Source organism: Sus scrofa, chromosome 7, assembly GCF_054392235.1.
Source record: "Sus scrofa isolate SSC_HxYL_T2T_F1_AM1 chromosome 7, Sscrofa_HxYL_maternal_Yorkshire_Landrace_v2.0, whole genome shotgun sequence".
Lineage (NCBI taxonomy): Eukaryota > Metazoa > Chordata > Mammalia > Artiodactyla > Suidae > Sus > Sus scrofa.
Genome location: NC_139389.1, coordinates 24,797,564 through 24,817,862, shown reverse-complemented (window position 1 = coordinate 24,817,862; position 20,299 = coordinate 24,797,564). Strand labels below are relative to the sequence as shown.

The 20,299-nt window shown below is 37.9% G+C and overlaps 1 pseudogene; it reads left to right on the top strand.

Annotated features, from left to right (window-relative positions):
- The first annotated feature begins 13,349 nt into the window (after positions 1–13,349).
- On the top strand, positions 13,350–14,312 carry LOC146401394 (olfactory receptor 10C1-like; annotated as a pseudogene).
- Positions 14,313–20,299: the final 5,987 nt, after the last annotated feature.

The following is a 20,299-nucleotide window of genomic DNA, read 5'->3' as shown; positions in this document are numbered from 1 at the left end:
TTGAAGGGCCTACCACTTTTCAATTTGGATATTAAGAGAAACCATGATACCAATGATCTGCAAGAAGAAAGAATTCATATTCATAAATTTTAAAAGAATAAATAGTAAAGAAGAGAAAGCTATCCTCATATTTAGGATCATAATTAATAAACATAGAAGGAATGATAGAGTTAGAAAAACATAAATGGATGCTAAAAACTAGTGAATGAAAGTATGATGAGAGATGGGATATTTATATAGTTTAAAATATTTTCCCACAGAGTCCCCTGGTGGCCTAGAGGTTAAGGGTTCACCATGGTCACTGCTGTGAGTCAGGTTCAATCCCGGGCCCAGGAACTTTGGCATGCTACAGGCACAGCCAAAAATAAAAATCAAATAAAAATAAAATATCTCCCCACAAATTACTTGTTAATTACAAAATGAAAAGTAGTAGGCTTTACCAGAGGAAATCCTGGTGGACATCACCATAGCCAAGTCATCAATATTAACATCACCAACGTTGAGACAAACCAACAGCATGTGACTACTGACATGTTGCTCTAAACAGGACACAATGTCACTTCAGTCATATTCCTGCCAAAAATGCACAGCCTGACTTTTAAAATGAAGAAATATAAGACAAACTCACACTGAGACAAGTTGGGCAAAAGAGCTGGCCTGCCCTGACAAAAATATCAGATTCAGAGTTCCTGTTGTGGTTCAGCAGGTAACAAACCCAACCAGTATCCATGAGGATGTGGGCTCGATCCCTGGCCTTGCTCAGTGGCTTAAGGATCTCCGGCTTTGCTGTGAGCTGTGGTGTAGGTCACAGATGTGACTCAGATCCCACGTTGCTGTGGCTGTGGTGTAGGCTGGCAGCTGCAGCTCTGATTCAACCGCTAACCTGAGAAATCCATATGCCACGGGTGCAACCCTAATAAGCAAATATAGATTTCAATGAAGCTAAGGAATTGGTCCAGATTTTTAAAAGTCAAAAAGACATGATAAAAAAATGTAATTGTAATGTATACATGTAAGGATAACCTGACCCCCTTGCTGTACAGTGGGGAAATTAAAAAAAATTATAAAAAAAAAAGAAATAATATTGCATTAAAAAAAAGACATGATATCTAAATGTCTGATTCTGGACTGGGACAAAAATATTGTGAGACAATTGGAGAAATATTAATATGAACTATTGGTCAGATAATAATATTGTCTCCATATTATATTTTGTTACCTACACATTAGTTATGTAAAATAGTGTCTCTAATCTTAGGGAAAAACACTTAAGCATTTAGCAGTAAAAGGACAGGACGTCTCGACATTAGTCTCAAATGGTCCACAAAAAGAGATCATACACATAGTTGGCAGATAATGATGGATGACAGATAGATACATATATAAAGATGACAGCTAGCTAGCTACATAGATAGATAGATAGATAGATAGATAGATAGATAGATAGATAGATAGATAGGTAGGTAGATAGATAGGCAGGCAGGCAGGCAGGCAGGCAGATGGATATGATTGACAGGTGGATAATAGAATAACTATTTTAGGTAGAATATAATTATTATTGACTCTTGTTAAAAGGTTAATGGTAGTTTTTGAACCACTTTTGCAATTTTTCTACAAATTTAATATTTTACCACATTAAAATTTTTTAAGTTAATACAAAGGCTTTTTTTTACTTTTATATTTCATCCAGATATTTTTCCCTACTACAGAAAAATAACTTCTTAACTTTTGAATCCTCCTAACTTGCCCCAGGGTGACGTCTGGGTAAATAGTAACTTGAAAATCTTCTAACATAGCTACAAAGGAAAATTTCCATGGAACAAATAATCTTTTTAACAAACAGCTTTAGTTTTCTTTTCAGCATTTTCATGCCATTCCTGCTTATGTGTTTATAGAAAACATAATAATTGCAATCCAAATAATCTTAAACACAGATAAAAAGATATAATGAACAATATTAATTTATTTATTATTTCAAAATATTGACACAGGGTAAAAAATATTGAGCTCCAATTAACTATTCTTAAAAATTCTTAGGAAGAATTTTATCTTCTGATTTGTTTACTCACACTCACAGCTTATTTCTTAACTGGAAATTAAAAACACAAAGAGAAATACGAAAAAAAAGGCAGACACAGGCACATCAACTTATGGGGATAATCATGATATGAACACAGCTGAAAACCTCAGGTCACTTGAACAGATCTGTGAAGTAGATGGGGAAAGCGGTGGCAGAACACATCCTAAAGGACATCTGAATATAACTGTCTTGAAAAGAGAACATTTTAGGGAAAGGAAGATAGAAGTTCTTTGAGAGAGCAAAGAAGCAAGGAAGGGTGTGAGGTTGAGGGAAATGGAGAGTGACCTGACTACTAGTGCTTAAAGCTGAAAGTGTATATGTGTATATCACAGGGCTAGAAACCTGAACAAAAGGCCTTGAGGACGTTTCTATATTCCCTTTTCTTCAGGACAATAACAGAGACAGTATTTAAACTTCGATCATAATTACTAATGTCTACAAATGTTTTTATTCTCCAACTTAGAGAAGAATTCTGAATATTTAATGAAACCATTAAATGGCTGTTCATCACTTAATACATGGTTCCCAGAGAGCTTGTTTCTTTTTTTTTTTTTTGTTCGTTTAACATTTCATAAACAGTTATAACTCTTAAGCAATTCTTCTCTTTCATAGGAAAGTTTTATATTGTTATTGTGACAAGCCATTTCTGCCATTCCCACACTCTTCCTTTCTTCTACTCAATGAATTTATATCTTCTTTTTCCTAAAAATTTCTCCTTTAAAATCAGTTAAATCCATGTCTCTTTTTTTTTGGGGGGGGGTTCTTTTTTTTTTTTTTTTTGGTTTTTTAGGGCCACGCCTGTGGCATATGGAGGTTCCCAGGCTAGGGGTTGAATCAGAACTGTAGCTGCTGGCCTACACCACAGCCACAGCAACGCAGGATCCAAGCCGAGTTTGTGATCTACACCATAGCTCACAGCAACACTAGATCCTTAACCCAGTGAGCAAGGGCGGGGATTGAACCTGCTTCCTCATGGCTGCTAGTCAGATTCGTTAATCACTGAGCCACAACAGGAACTCCTCACATGTCTTTTAAGAGGCATTTTGTCAAGGTTCTCTGCAACTGCTTCACAGATCTATTCACGTGAACTAAGATTTTCAGCTTGGTTCATGTCATAAGTATCCCACCAGTCAAATATCCCTCTGTCTCTCTGTGAGTAATCACATCACTTCTGATTCCTCACACATACAATTATTTCTCTCACATTTACAAACTGTGACTAAAAATAAAACAAAAGGAAAGAAAAAGAAACCACAGCAGGACCACATGTGGTTACCTCCTTTGAGGGCTCTTTTTTTTATTTTATTTTTTTCATTATACGCATGGATGGAACTAGAGACTCTCACCCTGAGTGAAGTAAGTCAGAAAAAGAAAGTCAAATACCATATGATATCACTTATATCTGGAATCTAATATACGGCACAAATGAGGTCTCTTAATTGCTCACGTTTTATAAGTACCATTCTTGAAAAAGATGTTAGCAGCAGTAGATAGTGAATTTCAACAGGAAAGGCAGAAACAGTTTGGCCCCAAGGTTGTAAGACTGATTCAAGCCCTAAACTCAAATTCATTAACTAGTTGACACACTAATCTAGACTATTTTCTACAGCTCAGAAACTATACTAGACAATCAGACAGTACATTGCTGAAAAAGAATTTGGGGGGAGTTCCCTCATGGTGCAGCAGGTTAAGGCTGCAGTGTTGTCACTGCAGTAGCTCAGGCCACTGCTGTGGTGTGTGTTTGATTCCTGGCCTGGGAACTTCCACATGCTGCAAGTACAACAAGAAATAAAAGGAATAATTTTTGTAATGAAACCAAAATTTAAATAAAGAATTATTAAGTTATGAGAGAACTCTAAAAGATACCTTGGACCAAGCAATAGCATCCAAGAAAGAACAAACGTGGAAGAGGGGATTCCTCCCCAAGGTTGAAGTTCAGACCACACCAAGAAGGTGTGGTTGAAGCCCAGTGGATGCTGAAGAAGTTCACCATGGCCGAATTAAAAAAACAGTGATGGCCAAATAAATGAAGCAGATTATTTCACTTAGAGGTCACTGCCATTTGAGGGATGATGAGAAAATGCAAAGTTTTTTTTATAATCTCTAGAAAGGGAGAGAGTAGCTCATGAGAAAGGTAAACCCAAATGCTATCATTACTTCTTTTGATGCAGATGTAATTTTCTTATTCTTCATAAAGTTGCCTGAATAACTTAGTACATTAATTAAAAACAGCTGTGAGATATACTGATCTGTCGCATGAACCATTCTTCAGCATTCTTAAAGAATTTAGAAGGGATAGGAGATAAGAGACAAAAAAATAAAACTACCAGGTGTAGGAAAAGAAAGGTAGCAACTTTACAGTTAAATTTATTCTTACAAGGGAGAGGATAATAAAGACCTCAACAAAGACTGTTCTTTTGGGCTGTGGAATGAAATATCTCGGTTTTTAAAAATATGACATGATGGAGGAAATGGTGATGGACATGAGTTTCACCTCCCCATCCCCATATCACTGGTCAGCTGTCTTTGTTCTTATATTTGTCCTTTAATACCCTTAACTAGGGCATGCCTAACACTCAAACAACTCCTTTCACTAAATGCCCTTTCTGTGTCTGTCCATATTCCCTCTCTTTGCCCAGCTGATGCCTCTTTATGTAGGGACCAACCTGATCTCTGGTTTTCATCTCTTTCACATCACCAACATAAAGGGATGGCTGGATGCATGCACCATAGAGTCTAGTCTACTGCATCACACTAGGAAAGCAGAGTCTGAAAATTACTATGGTTATCATGCTACACAACAGAGAATTCTGAGTCTACTAAAAGATCTGGTTTAGCAGGGAAGAGGAGCTCATTAGAGCATTTAGTGTCTCAGGGGATAGACCCCTTCTCCTAGAGCAAATGGAGTTTTATGGAAACAAAAGAATAATGGGACATGCTTTCCTTGACTGGGGCCATTGGGAGGGTAAATCCCAAAGTGGTAAGTAATGTCCTTCAAGGAGTTGTCCTGGTTACAACAGTTGCTGAGGAATACCTTCAACATGATACACTGTTGCCCAAAGAAAACAATGACTCTACAGACCAACCTTCACTGATGAACATGCTCATGAAGCTGTCTTTACAGGGAGGGGAACAGGTTGCCCTGAAATTTCTTCCCCAATTCCTCATCCTGCTAAGGGCCACATTTGAGGAATAACTTGTTAGAGGTGGTCTAAGTGGGGGAATAGGGAGCATGAGACATTTGAAAAATGGGTTACCTAAAAAATAATTGGGAGCTCCCATCATGGCTCAGTGGTTAATGAACCCGACTAGCATCCATGAGTCATCCATAACGTTTGCTCAGTGGGTTAAAGGAGTCGGTGTTGCTATGAGCTGTGGTATAGATTAGAGACCCAGCTCAGATCTGGCGTTGCTGTGGCTGTGGTCTAGGCTGGCAGCTATAGCTCCAATTTGACCCCTAGCCTGGGAACATCCATACACCGTGTGTGCAGCCCTAAAAAGCAAAAAAGAAAAAAAAAAAAAAACCTACATTGTATATTATTGCTTTATTAACTAGAGTTAATTGTCTCCACTTAACTTCTCTAATTTCAAGGACAAGTTTAGCCCTGCAAAAGTATTAAAAATAATCTTCAAAGACCATTCAAACTATAACACAGAAGGTAACCACCAAAATTCTGAAAACATAACTATTTAAAAATTCCAACTTATACATCTCAACAGCAAAAAAGCCAACAACACAATGGAAAAATGGACAAAAGACCTGAATAGACAATTCTCCAAGGAAGTTATACAGATGGCCAACAAACACATGAAAAAAATGCTCAACATCCCTCATTGTTAGAGAAGTGCAAATCAAAACTACCACGAGATACCACCTCACACCTTCAGACTGGCCATCATTAATAAGTCCACAAATGACAAATGCTGGGCAGGGTGTGGAGAAAAGGGAACCCTCCTGCACTGTTGGTGGGAATGTAAGCTGGTACAACCACTATGGAGAACAGTATGGAGGTACCTTAGAAAACTATACATAGAACTACCACATGACCCAGCAATCCCACTCTTGGGCATATATCCAGACAAAACTTTCCTTAAAAAAGACACATGCACCCACATGTTCATTGCAGCACTATTCACAAAAGCCACGACATGGAAACAACCCAAATGTCCATTGACAGACAATTGGATTAGGAAGATGTGGTATAGATACACAACGGAATACTACTCGGCTATAAAAAAAAAAAAATAAGGCCATTTGCAACCACGTGGATGGAACTAGAGACTCTCATCCTGAGTGAAGTAAGTCAGAAAGAGAAAGACAAATACCATATGACATCACTGATATCTGGAATCTAATATACAGCACAAATGAACCTTTGCACAGAAAAGAAAATCAGGGATTTCGGGAATAGACTTGTGGTTGCCTAGGGGAGGGGGAGGGTTGGAATGGATTGGGAACGTGATGTGAATAGATGCAGACTATTGCTTTGGAGTGGATTAGCAATGAGATCCTGCTGTTAAGCACTGAGAACTAGATCTAGTCAACTATGACGGAGCATGATGATGTGAAAAAAAAGAACGTCTATATGTATGTGTAACTGGGTCATTATGCTGTACAGTAGGGAAAAAATGTGTTGGGGAAATAACAATAAAAAGATAAAAATCAATTAAAAAAACAAATAAAAATAAATAAATTTTCCAAAACATTTTTATGAGTAATTTCCCATGATGTCTTGTCAAGGGATTTACCATAATATATAAAAAATAAAATAAGACTATATCCAAGAACTGACATGTTACTGTAAAAATATCTGATGAGGTTATGAATTCATAAACATTTTTAAATCATTACACTGTTTCTAGCGAATATATGCCATCTATAGAAAGAAAATCTGGGTTTGGAAATTATAATAAGATTACATTTTTTATTAAGTGGAGTTGACTTACAATGTTGAACCAATTTCTGCTATAAAGCAAAGGGACCCAGCCATACTTATACAAATACATTCTTTTTCTCATATTATCTTCCCATCATGTTCTGCCACAAGAAACTGAGTATAGTTCCCTGAGCTCTACAGTAGGACCTCACTGCTTATCCATTAGAAATGTAATAGTTTGCATCTACCAACCCCAAACTCCTAGTCCATCCCACTTCCCCTTCCCCCTTGGCAACCACAAGACTGTTCTCCAAGTCTCTGAGTCTGTTTTGGTTTTGTCGATACGTTCATTTGTGCTATATTTCAGATTGCACATCTAAGTGATGTCATTTTAAAAATTGTGATTTTAAGAGAGCAATTGGGTATTTTGCTTTCTGTTTAAGACAGGTACCAGAAAACAGTCTTTATGTGTCCTTGGTCCTGATTGTTGTACAAATTCAACAAGGAAAAGATACAAACATTTTCCACAGTGCTTAGTACATAATTACTCCATACATGTGAGCTGCTATTACCATCGCGGTGAATTTTAACTTGAACTGATATTTTAACAAACAACTCTACTTTAATTCTCTGTTATTCTTTATTTCGGATATTTAAAATATTACACACACATAGAAAACCTATATTCCCACAACTCAGAATCATCAACTATTACTTTTGTCATATTTATTTCCAGCATTTTCTAGCACATAAAATGCCAGAGGCCTGCTCAGGTGGCCAGGGAGTGTACACTTTCCCGATAGGAGATGGACAGCATCGGCGAATGTACATAGGGAGACAGCCTCTTTGTCCCTTCTTTCAGGGCACTGGACTGCTCACATTTTATTGGCATAAGTGGTTGATTATACGGAGAGTTTTTTACTACAGATTACATCACAGTGTTAAAAGTACATTGGTTAACTATTACACGGTATAGCAGCTATACATCATGTTCTAAGATCTTTATCTTAACTAAACTTAGTGAATACAATTTAAGGGCAATTAGGTACAATACATCATGTGGAAAGGAGGAGACTCAGTACAAATCATCCCATGGCCAGCCAGTCTTTACAATTTGAAGAGGTCACAGACACAAGAATTTGGTACTCACAAATCTTGCTTTTAGACTGGTGCTTATCTTTAAAGCATTATGGCAGGGAGACAGTATAAGAAAATATAAACCAACTTAACTAGCTATCACTTAAAAGCTTTTAAAATCAAGGACAAAACTCACAGCTGGGTTTCATGGATAATATATGTCTAACTTCTATGAACCTCATTAAAATCCTAACTCTAAAGTTTACTGTATAACTAGTTAGTAGATAAACACTATATTTTACCTAAGTTGGATTTAAATAGGGGAAAGTCCTTCAGGATGAAATTCTTATTATATTATTGTTGTAACTTTGCTAAGTCACAAATCACCACAGGAAAATAAGAATGGAAAATAAGAATAATAAGTAAATAATCAGGAAAGACTGAGGAAAACTGAATAACAAATAAAACGACAGGAAAGACTAGGTCACCCGAGAAGCAATCCATGTTCTCCAGCGCAAACATGGAAATTGTTTTCCCGGGAAAGCCCCAATTCTTCCCCATCAACATCAAAATGAGAGCTGTGTAACCTGAGGCCTGCCCTCGGCTTGTACAGTACAGGCAGGCTTTCATCCTGACCAGAAGCCCACCTTCGGCTTGTACCATTCAGGTGAGCTCCCTTCCTTGGTTAGGAACCTGCTTTCAGGTTTTTCTGCCATCAGGCAAGGTCCTTTTTTTGAGTCCCTGTATCTCCTCAGCTCCCCACAATAAAATATCACAGAGGGAGTTCCCGTCGTGGCACAGTGGTTAACGAATCCAATTAGGAACAATGAGGTTGAGGGTTTGATCCCTGGCATTGCTCAGTGGGTTAAGGATGCGGCGTTACCTTGAGCCGTGGTGTAGGTTGCAGACGCGGCTCGGATCCTGCATTGCTGTGGCTCTGTGGCTCTGGGGTAGGCCGGCAGCTGTAGCTCCGATTAGACCCCTAGCCTGGGAAACTCCATATGTGGCCCAAGAAATAGCACCAAAAAAAAAATATATATATATATATATATCACAGAGAAAATCAGTGTCCTTTCTAACCATCATTCTCTGACCCAAAAACCAACCCAGAGGTAACTACTATTATGAGCTTGGCATGTATCATTCCAGTTCCGTTCAATGTATATCAAATATTATGTATGTAATAAATATCTAAATATTAATATTATTACATGGTTATATATTCAGAGTTTAAATTTTCCTACTGGGAGAGAATTTAAACAGGGATCCAATACGAGCAGAAAAACCCAGTTATCAAAAGGTGGGAAATGCCCAACAACCTAGGCTAGAGAAGTCTGTACAAAGTTCCAATGTTTTTCATACTGTGGTCACTAGATCTGTAGGAGAATATTTAGCTTCTGTCAATCTCCTGGAAGTTTTTTTTCTGGACCCCAAAGCTTGATCAGCCACTGAGGGATGGGGCTGGTGGTATAGCAGAGACCCAGAAAAGAGACATTTGAGAAGAAGAAATACATGGCTGCGTACAGACATGAGTCCAGGTACAACAAGATAAGGATGTACAGGTTGCCTACAATGTCAACAAGTACAACATCAAGATAACCACAAAAAGTATTATCTCCAGATGAGACCAATTAGAAAAACCCAGTAGAACAAAGTACCCTCGACAAGTTGCATCGATTTTTTTTCCGTTGTCACTCATTTCTTATTATCTGGGGAGAGAATCCCAGAAAAATACTAACTGCTTCAATATCATGTGGTGTGAACCTTACTTATGTCATTTTCATAATTATTTTGATGACTACTTCTTTAAATTCAAACTAAATTGTAAATCTCAGTATTTCATATTAATAGTATACGGGGTCAAATATTTGGCTAGATTTCACTTGAATTACTATCACATTGTGCATACAGTCTGTCATAGCAGTAATCTATAATATGGGTTATTCGTATTTTACCATTGATTTGCTTTTACTTTCATTTTTTTCATTTTATTTTTTATTAAAGTGTAGTTGATTTACAGTGCTGTATACATTTCTGCTGGACAGCAAGATGACCAGTCATACATACATATATATATATATATATATATATATATACACATGACTTTTCTCACACTATCTTCCATCATGGTCCCAAATCCCAAGAGATTGGATAAAGTTCCCTGTGCTGTGCTGAAACTCAACTTCTTCATCGTTAACAAAGAAACTAATGTATCGCTGATTAATTGTGATGATTAAACTAAAACTGCAATGACATGTAAAGCACCTAAAATACTGCATGTTCAATCAATGCTATTTCATTACTTGTAGAAATAGAGGAGTATTTATCCAGGAATATAGACACTAGAAGCAGCCAAACTACGGCATCTTGCCAAAGCATTTTCTCAAGCATCTCTTTTTTAAAACAGTAATTTTTATTTTCTCCATTATAACAGGTTTGCAGTGTTCTGTCAGTTTTCTACTGTACAGCTAAGTGACCCAGTCACACATGCACATATACGTTCTTTTTCTCACATTATCCTCCCTCATACTCCATCATGAGTGACTGGTTTAGTTCCCAGCGCTATACAGAAAGATCCTCTTGTTTTTACATTACCTTTTATATTTATTTATTTTGCTACCTAAATGTTCATAACCAACAACAAATAGAGGCATTTGAAATTCCTCAGAGAGAAAATCAAACTACTTCCTGACCCTCTTGTTAGAAGAAAATATCTCTCAGGAGAAGGGAAGCATAAGGATTCAGAAACAAGGAGAAGAAATGAAGTAAAACATATTCACATTCCTTTTTTTCAGGATGAGAAAGGTTCAAATATATTATGTAATCAGCACAACCCTACATGCTTGTGTGTGTCTGTGTGTGTGTGTGTCTGTGTGTGTGTGTGTGTGTGTGTGTGTGAATCTGTGTGTGTATGTGTGTGTGTGTGTGGCTGAGGGCACTGTGAGGAAGGACATAATGCTCTCTCAGGAGACACAGTCTTCCTGGCATCAGACGTGGTTCTGACTACAACAAAAGCTTCTCAGTGCTTAGTTTTAGAAGTAAGGATTGGGGAGCTTTACATCCTCTGAATTTGGGGAGGTTATAAGGAGACTGTGCAGACAAAATAGGAAGTGGCTCATCAGAAGCAAATACCATCTACTTTCTTCCCTCAAATACTATGAGTAAAGGTATGTGATATAACTGATGTCTTAAGAGTGTCGTGGAAGATGGTGAATTAAAGCTTGAAAATGAATAGCCAGCATTCAAAGCATTATTCACTTCTGGACATTATTTTAATCGGATAGATTCGCCCCTCTCTGAAGACTTGCCAGTACTCCTGTCATAAAACTACTGTAAGTTGTTCTAAACTAATTACTTTACAGCAAACAGATATATGTCTTATCTTCGGGTAATTGGAAATGCCTCGATTGTCCTGTAATCAAATGATAAAATAGTTTCTGCTGGGTTATATTAAGGCATCACTCAGCTAGATGTTAGGTCCTCGATGAAATAACTACGGATAAATGGTGGAAAGCAATGGGAAATCATCTCTGCCATATTCAATGGCCAGTTTATTTAAATTGTACCTATGATTCAAGCATTTTAGAAATGACCGTTTCAGAATAATGGAGACTAATATTTACTGAGTTTTTCTTATATTCCAGGCACTGCACTAAGCGTTTCAGGTAAAACATCTAGTAATGTATCACATGATTTCCTCTGGCTGATAGGAACTAAAGAAACATTTCATCATGACAATAGAGACTAATAAGGGACTGAGTCAGTTAAGCAACAGTTCTAGTTACGTGGAGCTGGCTCCAAATGAATCACTTCTGCTGGGTTATTTCCAAAGCAGAGCTGTAGACAAGGTACATGTCTTGGATCTTGGGCTGGGGAAGCTGGCACATGAAGAAAGCCACGAGCTATTGAAATGATCTTGTCTCTCTCCTCTATTTACTTTTTCATACATCCACCTATCACTGAAACTCCATCTCAAGATTTGAACCTGCAGAATCTTGTCAATGTTCAACGGCCACTTGATCTGTCATCACATTGAGTAGGAATCTACAAACACAGTTCATCATTTGCATAAAACTCCTATATCTTTAGATTAGAAGCATGGTGCATTATTTGGTTGATGGCTGATTCTTAATATAGGTTATTTTTATAGACTGGCACTATTAGGGAATATTGCACACAGTGTCCAATGAGTCCGTTAACATGACATTTCTACAGGGCAAGAATTTTCGAGGGTGATAAAGTGCATGTTAATTTCTTATTTTGTTTTTTGTTTCTTTCTTTTTAAGGCTGCACTGACAGCATATGGAAGTTCCCAGGCCAGGGGTCAAATCAGAGCTGTAGTTCCCAACCTCCGTGACAGCCACAGTAAGGCAGGATCCAAGCCACATCTGCAACCTACACCACAGCTCACAGCAAGTGAGCCACTGAGTAAGGCCAGACATCAAATCCATGTCCTCATGGGCATGAACTGGGTTCATTTTCCACTGCCGGCAGCCGTAGCTCCAACTGGACCCCTAGCATGGGAACCTCCATATGCCGTGGGTGTGGCCCTGAAAAGCAAAAGAAAGAAAGAAAATATTTGGGGTTCAAAGAAATATATAAACTATTGTCTCTATTTTCTTTGCCACAACCTTAACTGAATTGTGGTGCCACATAGAAAAGAGAAATATTAAATTATATTAAGTTAATTAGTAACAACAAAAGGGAAATGTTTCTAAATGCTTTAGTATAAGTGTAAATGCATTATAATAGAATGCTTGATGTGTGAGCACATTCTTCAGCAGTCATAGACGCTAAGGGTCCCTGTAATCGTATGTTTGTTATTTCATATTTAATAGAATTCTGAATTGGTCCATTTATTTCTGTTCTTCTTTCCTTCTTTGTTGAATCCAGGACCTACAACAGAAACTGAAAAATACTTTGAAAATATGCTGAGCTCAATAAATACTTGTGAATAAATGAGTAAAGAAAGCAAGTCAGTGGCTAAAGAAAAGGAAAGAAATAGGTAGGTATGGGAGGACATTATCTGGTAGTATTTGACAACTCGTAAAATGAAGGGATGAGAGAGAGAATTTTACTAAACTGTTTTCCATTTCATGCCTGCTGACTAGATTATTTACGACAAATCAACTAGGAGAGTGAACATGGAATAGGATTTGGTTTCAAGATGAGGGTAACTTCCAAACTTTGAATTTTAGAATAGCAGAAAAGAAATCTATCTCTCTGACTCACGAGAGCTTGTTAAGAGTAAGAGAAAGATTCAGATTTCTATGTGAAAGTCTCTTGATGATGACCTTGCCTTCTTTTTTTCAGGCATGACCTTCAATTGTTCCTTGTGGCAGGACAACAGCATGTCTGTCAAACGCTTTGCCTTTGCCAGATTCTCTGAGGTCACTGAACAGTGTTTCCTTTTGTTTACCCTCATCCTGCTCATGTTCTTAGCATCACTGACGGGCAATGCTCTCATAGCCACTGCCATCTGGACCAACCCGGTCCTCCACACCCCCATGTACTTCTTCCTGGCCAACCTGTCTCTCTTGGAGATTGGCTACATGTGCTCTGTCACACCCAAGATGCTGCAGAGCCTTGTGAGCGAGGCCTGAGGAATCTCTCAGGAGGGGTGTGCTACACAGATGTTTTTCTTCGCATTTTTTGGTATCAGTGAGTGCTGTCTTTTGGCCGCCATGGCTTTTGACCGCTATATGGCCATATGCTCCCCACTTCACTATGCAACACGAATGAGTCGTGGAGTGTGTGTCCATTTGGCAATGGTTTCTTGGGGAGTGGGATGCATGGTAGGCTTGGGCCAGACCAACTATATTTTCTCCCTGGACTTCTGTGGCCCCTGTGAAATAGACCACTTCTTCTGTGACCTCCCCCCTATCCTGGCACTTGCCTGTGGGGATACCTCCCATAATGAGGCTGCAGTCTTTGTTGCAGCCACCCTTTGCATTTCCAGCCCATTTTTACTCATCATTGCTTCTTATGGCAGAATTCTAGCTGCCGTGCTGAGCATGCCCTCACCTGAGGGTCGCCGAAAAGCTCTTTCCACCTGTTCTTCCCACTTACTTGTAGTAACACTCTTCTATGGCTCAGGATCTGTCACCTACTTGAGACTCAAGGCTAGCCATTCACCAGGAATAGATAAACTCCTAGCCCTCTTCTATACCGTGGTGACATCCATGCTCAACCCCATCATCTACAGTTTACGGAACAAGGAAGTCAAGGCAGCTCTTAGGAGAACTCTAGGCAAGAAAAAAGTATTGGCTCATAGCTAGATACCAGAGGACCACAAAAATTGCTCTTTGAAAAAGATGCAAAACCAACATAAGAGGAAAGAAAGAAAGATGAAATAAAAGGAAAGTGGGAAGGAGGGAAAGAAGATCTAGTCACTTACTATAGAACATGGTGGAGGATAATGCGAGAAAAAGAATGTACATATACGTATGACTGGATAACCGTGCTGTACAGCAGAAATTGACAGAAAATGTAAATCAACTATCATTTAAAATTATCTAAAAAAGAAAGAGAGATAGAGAGGAAGGAAGGTAGGAAGGAAGGAAGGAAAGAGAGAGAGAGAAAGAAAGAAAGAAAGAAAGAAAAAAAGAAAGAAAGAAAGAAAGAAAGAAAGAAAGAAAGAAAGAAAGAAAGAAAATGAAAGAAAGAGAAAAGGACGGAGGGAGGGAGAACCGCACTTGTCAATCCGTTTTGTAAGAACCTTCTTGAATAACAGTGATTGTTATTTTGGAGATACCTCTGTACTCACAGTTAAAGTTCTCATTACCAAATTCCGGAAGGAAGTTGGCTACCAAAGAATTTTAATAGATGAGTCCAACACTAGACAGGTTTCCCAAAATGTTCCCATTTAGGCTAAAGTATAGGTTAAAAGGACAAATTGCCAGATTACATCTCAGAAGCCTAGCAAGTTCTCACTCTAAATTCTTAGGCATTTTCTAGCCCCTGAGAGATCCGTATAACTTCTGTGGTGGTCACTGGGGTAGTGCTTCCACATATGTGTGTCCCACATGGCTCTTTATGCCCTATTAGCTCTGTGATGTGTGTTACTTTCTTCCATAAAAATGTTTAAAATTCTTCAACCTTAATTATTGGTACATGACATAGAGTTAAATAGTTCCTTTTTGAGTTGTGTGTACTGTAAAAATATGTAACATCCAAAAAAAGAAAATTATTAAAATTTAAAAGTAATCCAAAAGCTTCCCCCCCCAAAAAAAATCAGAAGTATCTGTTGCAGAATTTTAAAAGAAAATTACAGGAAATTTTCACCAGAGTCTTCATGGTGAAACTTTTTTTCAAAAGAAGGAGAACACCTATTTAACTTCTAGGATGGAAGAAGAAAACTGAACTAACACTAAATAATATAAATAATTTTAAATTTATGATCATTATACAACTACAGATGTGATAAATTCATTTGAGTAATAAAAAAAAAGATTTACATATGTTCAGATGATTCCTGACCAAATATATTTGGAAATCATCCGAAAACTTGCTCTTAAGATAACTGGACATCGTTATAACACAGTCTAGTGGCTTGAGGCATCTATAGGAACATTACCTTGGCTTTGAATGTTTCGTTCTCAGGGAGGTGCTGTGATCTATGAGAGATTCTCAGCTACCCACATAGCAGTGGGTATAGGACAAGGAATGGAGAACTGTGACAGCTACCGTGACAACCTACAGCATAGGATGAATGAGTTCTGGGGATCTAACACACAGCATGGTGACGGTAGTTAATAACACTGAATTATGTACTTGAAGTTTGCTAACAGAACGGATCTTAACTCTTCTGACCACACACATACACAAAAGATACCATGTGAGCAATGAACTTAACTCGATCGTGGTGTTCATCTCACAGTGGATACATACATCGAGGGATATATATTTGATATATGTATCATCACATTATACACCTTAAGTCTTCACAATTTTATTTGTCGATTTCATCTCAATAAAGCTGGAAAAGAAAAAGATGTGGTAATTCTCCAGTCACGGAATGATAGTGATGGTTACTAATGACCGAGATGTCTGTTTTGCCAGATATGCCCATTTTACCAAAAGCTATCTGATTCACTGAAGACCAAAACAAAACACAGTTTTTTATTTATATCTGTGTTCAGTTAATTAAGAATAGAAATATTCTGAAAATGCAAAAAATAGCCAATTAACAATTATGCTACAGAAATAGGCAGGAATTATCTGCAGGCATCACAGATTATTATTTATAAATATGTTGACTAATCGACAAAAAAAGAATTTCTTTTCTTTGTCTTTTTGCTATTTCTTGGGCCGCTCCCATGGCATATGGAGGTTCCCAGGCTAGGGGTCGAATCAGAGCTCTAGCCACTACCATACACCAGAGCCACAGCAACGTGGGATCCAAGCCGCGTCTGCAAACTACACCACAGCTCACCGCAACGCCGGATCGTTAACCCACTGAGCAAGGGCAGGGACCGAACCCACAACCTCATGGTTCCTAGTCGGATTCGTTAAACACTGCGCCACGACGGGAACTCCAAGAAAAAAAGAATGATTTTTAAAAATTAAAACCAGTTAAAAATGATTTTGTAGCATGAACTTTTGTGTTTAGTTTACTAATTTTGATAAGTTTTATACACTTAAAAAGATCAAAAACTAGACAATTACATGTAAGAGAATAAGATTAAAATACTTCCCCACATCATATTCAAAAATAAATTCCAAATAGACTAAAGACCTTAACGTAAGGCCTGAAACCTCAAAAAACAAAACCTGGAACCATAAAACTCCTAGAAGAGAACACAGGTCGAACGCTCTAATGACATAAATCATAGCAGTATTTTTTTGGATCCACATGCTCAGGCAAAAGAAATAAAAGCAAAAACAAACAAGCGGGACTAATTAACTTTAAAAGCTTTCACATGCAAAGAAAATGAGCTGCAAAAAAAGGACAACCTACTGAATAGGAGAAAATACTCAAGCCTATACGATAAGGGGCTAACATTCAAAATACCTAAAAAGCTCATACAACAAATATCAGAAAATGAACAACTCAGTCAAAAAATGGGTGGAAGATCTGAAGAGACGTTTTTCCAAAGAAGACATATAGATGGCTAATAGGCATATGAAAAGATGCTCAACATCACTCATTATTAGATTAATGTAAATCAAAACTACAATGAGATGTCACCTCACACCTATCAGAATGTCAGTCATCAAAAACCACACAAATAATAAATATTGGTGAGGAAACAGAGAAAAGGGATCCCTTTCCCATTCTGGGTAGGACTATAAATTGGTACAGCCACTATGGAAAACATTATGGAGATGTCTCAAAAAGTTAAAAACAGAACTACCACATGATCCAGCAATTCCATTTCGGGGTAGATACCGAAAGAAAACAAAGACACAAATTTGAAAAGATACAGGCACCCTAATGTTCAGAGCAGCATTATTTACAATAGCCCAGAAATGACAGCAAACGTAGTATCCATGAACACTTGAATGGATGAAGGGGATAAAGAAGACACATTGATGTGACACATTTACACACACTTCTTCTCATCACTTATATGTGGAATCTAAAAAATTAAACAAATCAATGCGTATAGCAAGACAGAAACAGATTCACAAACATAGACAACAAACCGTGGCTCCCAATGAAAAGAGGGAAGAGGGGAGGGGCAAGAGAGGGGTATGAGATTAATGGATACAAACTACTATGTACAAAACAAATAAGAAACCAGGTTTTATTGTCTAACACATGGAATTACAGCCATTATCTTGCAACAATTTTAATAGAGTATAACCTGTAAAAGTAGTGAATCACTATACTGTACACTTGAAACTCCTTCTAATATTCTAAAACAACTATACTTCAAAAAATAATCTTAAAAAAGCAAAAAAAGATAGCACTAACAGCTATGTGGATATCAGAGAATATAGACATAAAGACAAGAATTGTTACTATGGTCAAAAAAATTATGATGATAAATTTAGTCTATCCATCAAGAAGATCTAACAAACACGCATGCATCTAACAAAAGATTGCCCAAGTACATAACATAAAAAGTAACAGAACTAATTGGAGAAATGGTTAATTCCACAATAACTGTTGCACTTCAGTACCCCACTTAAAATAATGGATGGAAAAATTAGACAGAATATCAGCAAGGAAAGAGAGAGCCAAACAAGGTAAACAAAACTAACATATACGGAGCACTTCATTCAAAAAAAGCAGAATAGATATATTTCTCATTGCATAAGGAACATTCTACAGAACAGATCATTAGGCCATGAAACAACTCACAATAAATTTAAAATGACTGAAAGGGGAGTTCCCGTAGTGGCTCAGTGGTACCAAACTCAACTAGAATCCATGAGGATGCGGGTTCCATCCTTGGCCTCGCTCACCCGGTTAAGGATCTGGCATTGCTGTGAGCTGTGGTGTAGGTCACAGATGCAGCTTGGATTCCGGGTTGCTGTGGCTGTAGGTAGGCTGGCAGCTGCAGCTCTGATTCGATCCCTAGCCTGGAGATTTCCATATGCCATAGATGCAGCCCTTAAAAAAATTAAAATGACTGAAAGTATATCCTCTAAACATGACTGAATGAACTTAGAATAAGTAACAAAAATATTGACAAACATATGGGCATGTAGAAATTAAACAATGTACTTCTAAATAATAAATCAAAGGAAATTACAAGGGAAATAACCAAATACTTTGAGAATAATCAAAACAGAAACAACATGCCAAAACATAGAAAATGCAGCAAAAGTATATCAGATAGCATTTTGTAGAAGAAAGAAAAATGGGAGTTCCCGTCATGGCTCAGTGGTTAACGAATCTGACTAGGAACCATGAGGTTGCAGGTTCGATTCCTGGCCTTGCTCAGTGGGTTAGGCATCCGGCGTTCCCACGGCTGTGGTGTAGGCCAGCAGCAATAGCTCCAATTAGACCCCTAGCATGGGAACCTCCATGTGCCGCAGGTGCAGCCCTAGAAAAGACAAAAAAAAAAATAAAATAAAATAAAAAGAAAGAAAGAAAAGAAAAGAATAATGTTTTAAGTATCAGTTTGTCAATTTCTCCACCATGAGAAAGTCTGTGTGTGTAAAAATCAAGTGACATAATAATATGCATAAGATGATTCCATTGTAATTTTTTAGTTACTATTGTCATAAAATTTACATCTTTCAGAGGGAATCAGAATGTAAAATAACTTGGAAAATAATCTTTTGATGAAACTTAAAAGATTATGCTATAGAGAGACTAAGAAGTAAATTCACATTGGGTATCCCTTCTTAGAAGGGGTGTTTAAGCTCAAAACTGAAAGACAGGAAGGAGCTAGCCATGATGAAGTCAAGAGAAGAGCATTTTAGGTAGAAGAAATGGCAATTCAAAAGTTCTGAAGCATGGAATGATGCTGGTCTGTTTGTAAATGAAGAGTTATATCAGATATAATAGATGGCACACCCACCTGGGAAAATGAGGGAAGCTGAAAAAAGGAAATATTGATCAAAGGTGTGAGAAGGATTTAGAACCCCTACAAGGGGTGTCTATATGGGTACTGTACATGCATTACCCTGGAACTAGCCACAATGGACGTCTGTCACACACCCAAGGCCTGAAGCAACAAAGTGGGGAAGTGGTACTGGAAACCAGAAAAAAAGAAACTGTAATACACAGCCATCTCCAAGAGCTATGACTTTTGCCTGAGCAATACAGGCCACCTCATGTGTCCCAGCTGAGAGGGAGCCAAGGGAAAATAAACCAAACTAGCTGTTCTCTCTTTCTCTAATCCTCAACTCGTGACCCCCATTGGCTGAATCCAGACAGAAGCCACATATCAAGGACTCCTTTGATTAAGACTTTTGAGTAGAGCATAGAGTTCAACATACATAGTGGGATAAAGAGTGGATCTGGGCGAGGGAGGAAAGACAGTGAAAAATATCCGTCACACTTTTTTTTGTTTGTTTTGTTTTGTTTTTCCCACTGTACAGCAAGGGGGTCAGGTTATCCTTACATGTATACATTACAATTACATTTTTCCCCCACCCTTTCTTCTGTTGCAACGTGAGTATCTAGACAAAGTTCTCAATGCTATTCAGCAGGATCTCCTTGTAAATCTATTCTAAGTTGTGTCTGATAAGCCCAAGCTCCCGATCCCTCCCACTCCCTCCCCCTCCCATCAGGCAGCCACAAGTCTCTTCTCCAAGTCCATGATTTTCTTTTCTGAGGAGATGTTCATTTGTGCTGGATGTTAGA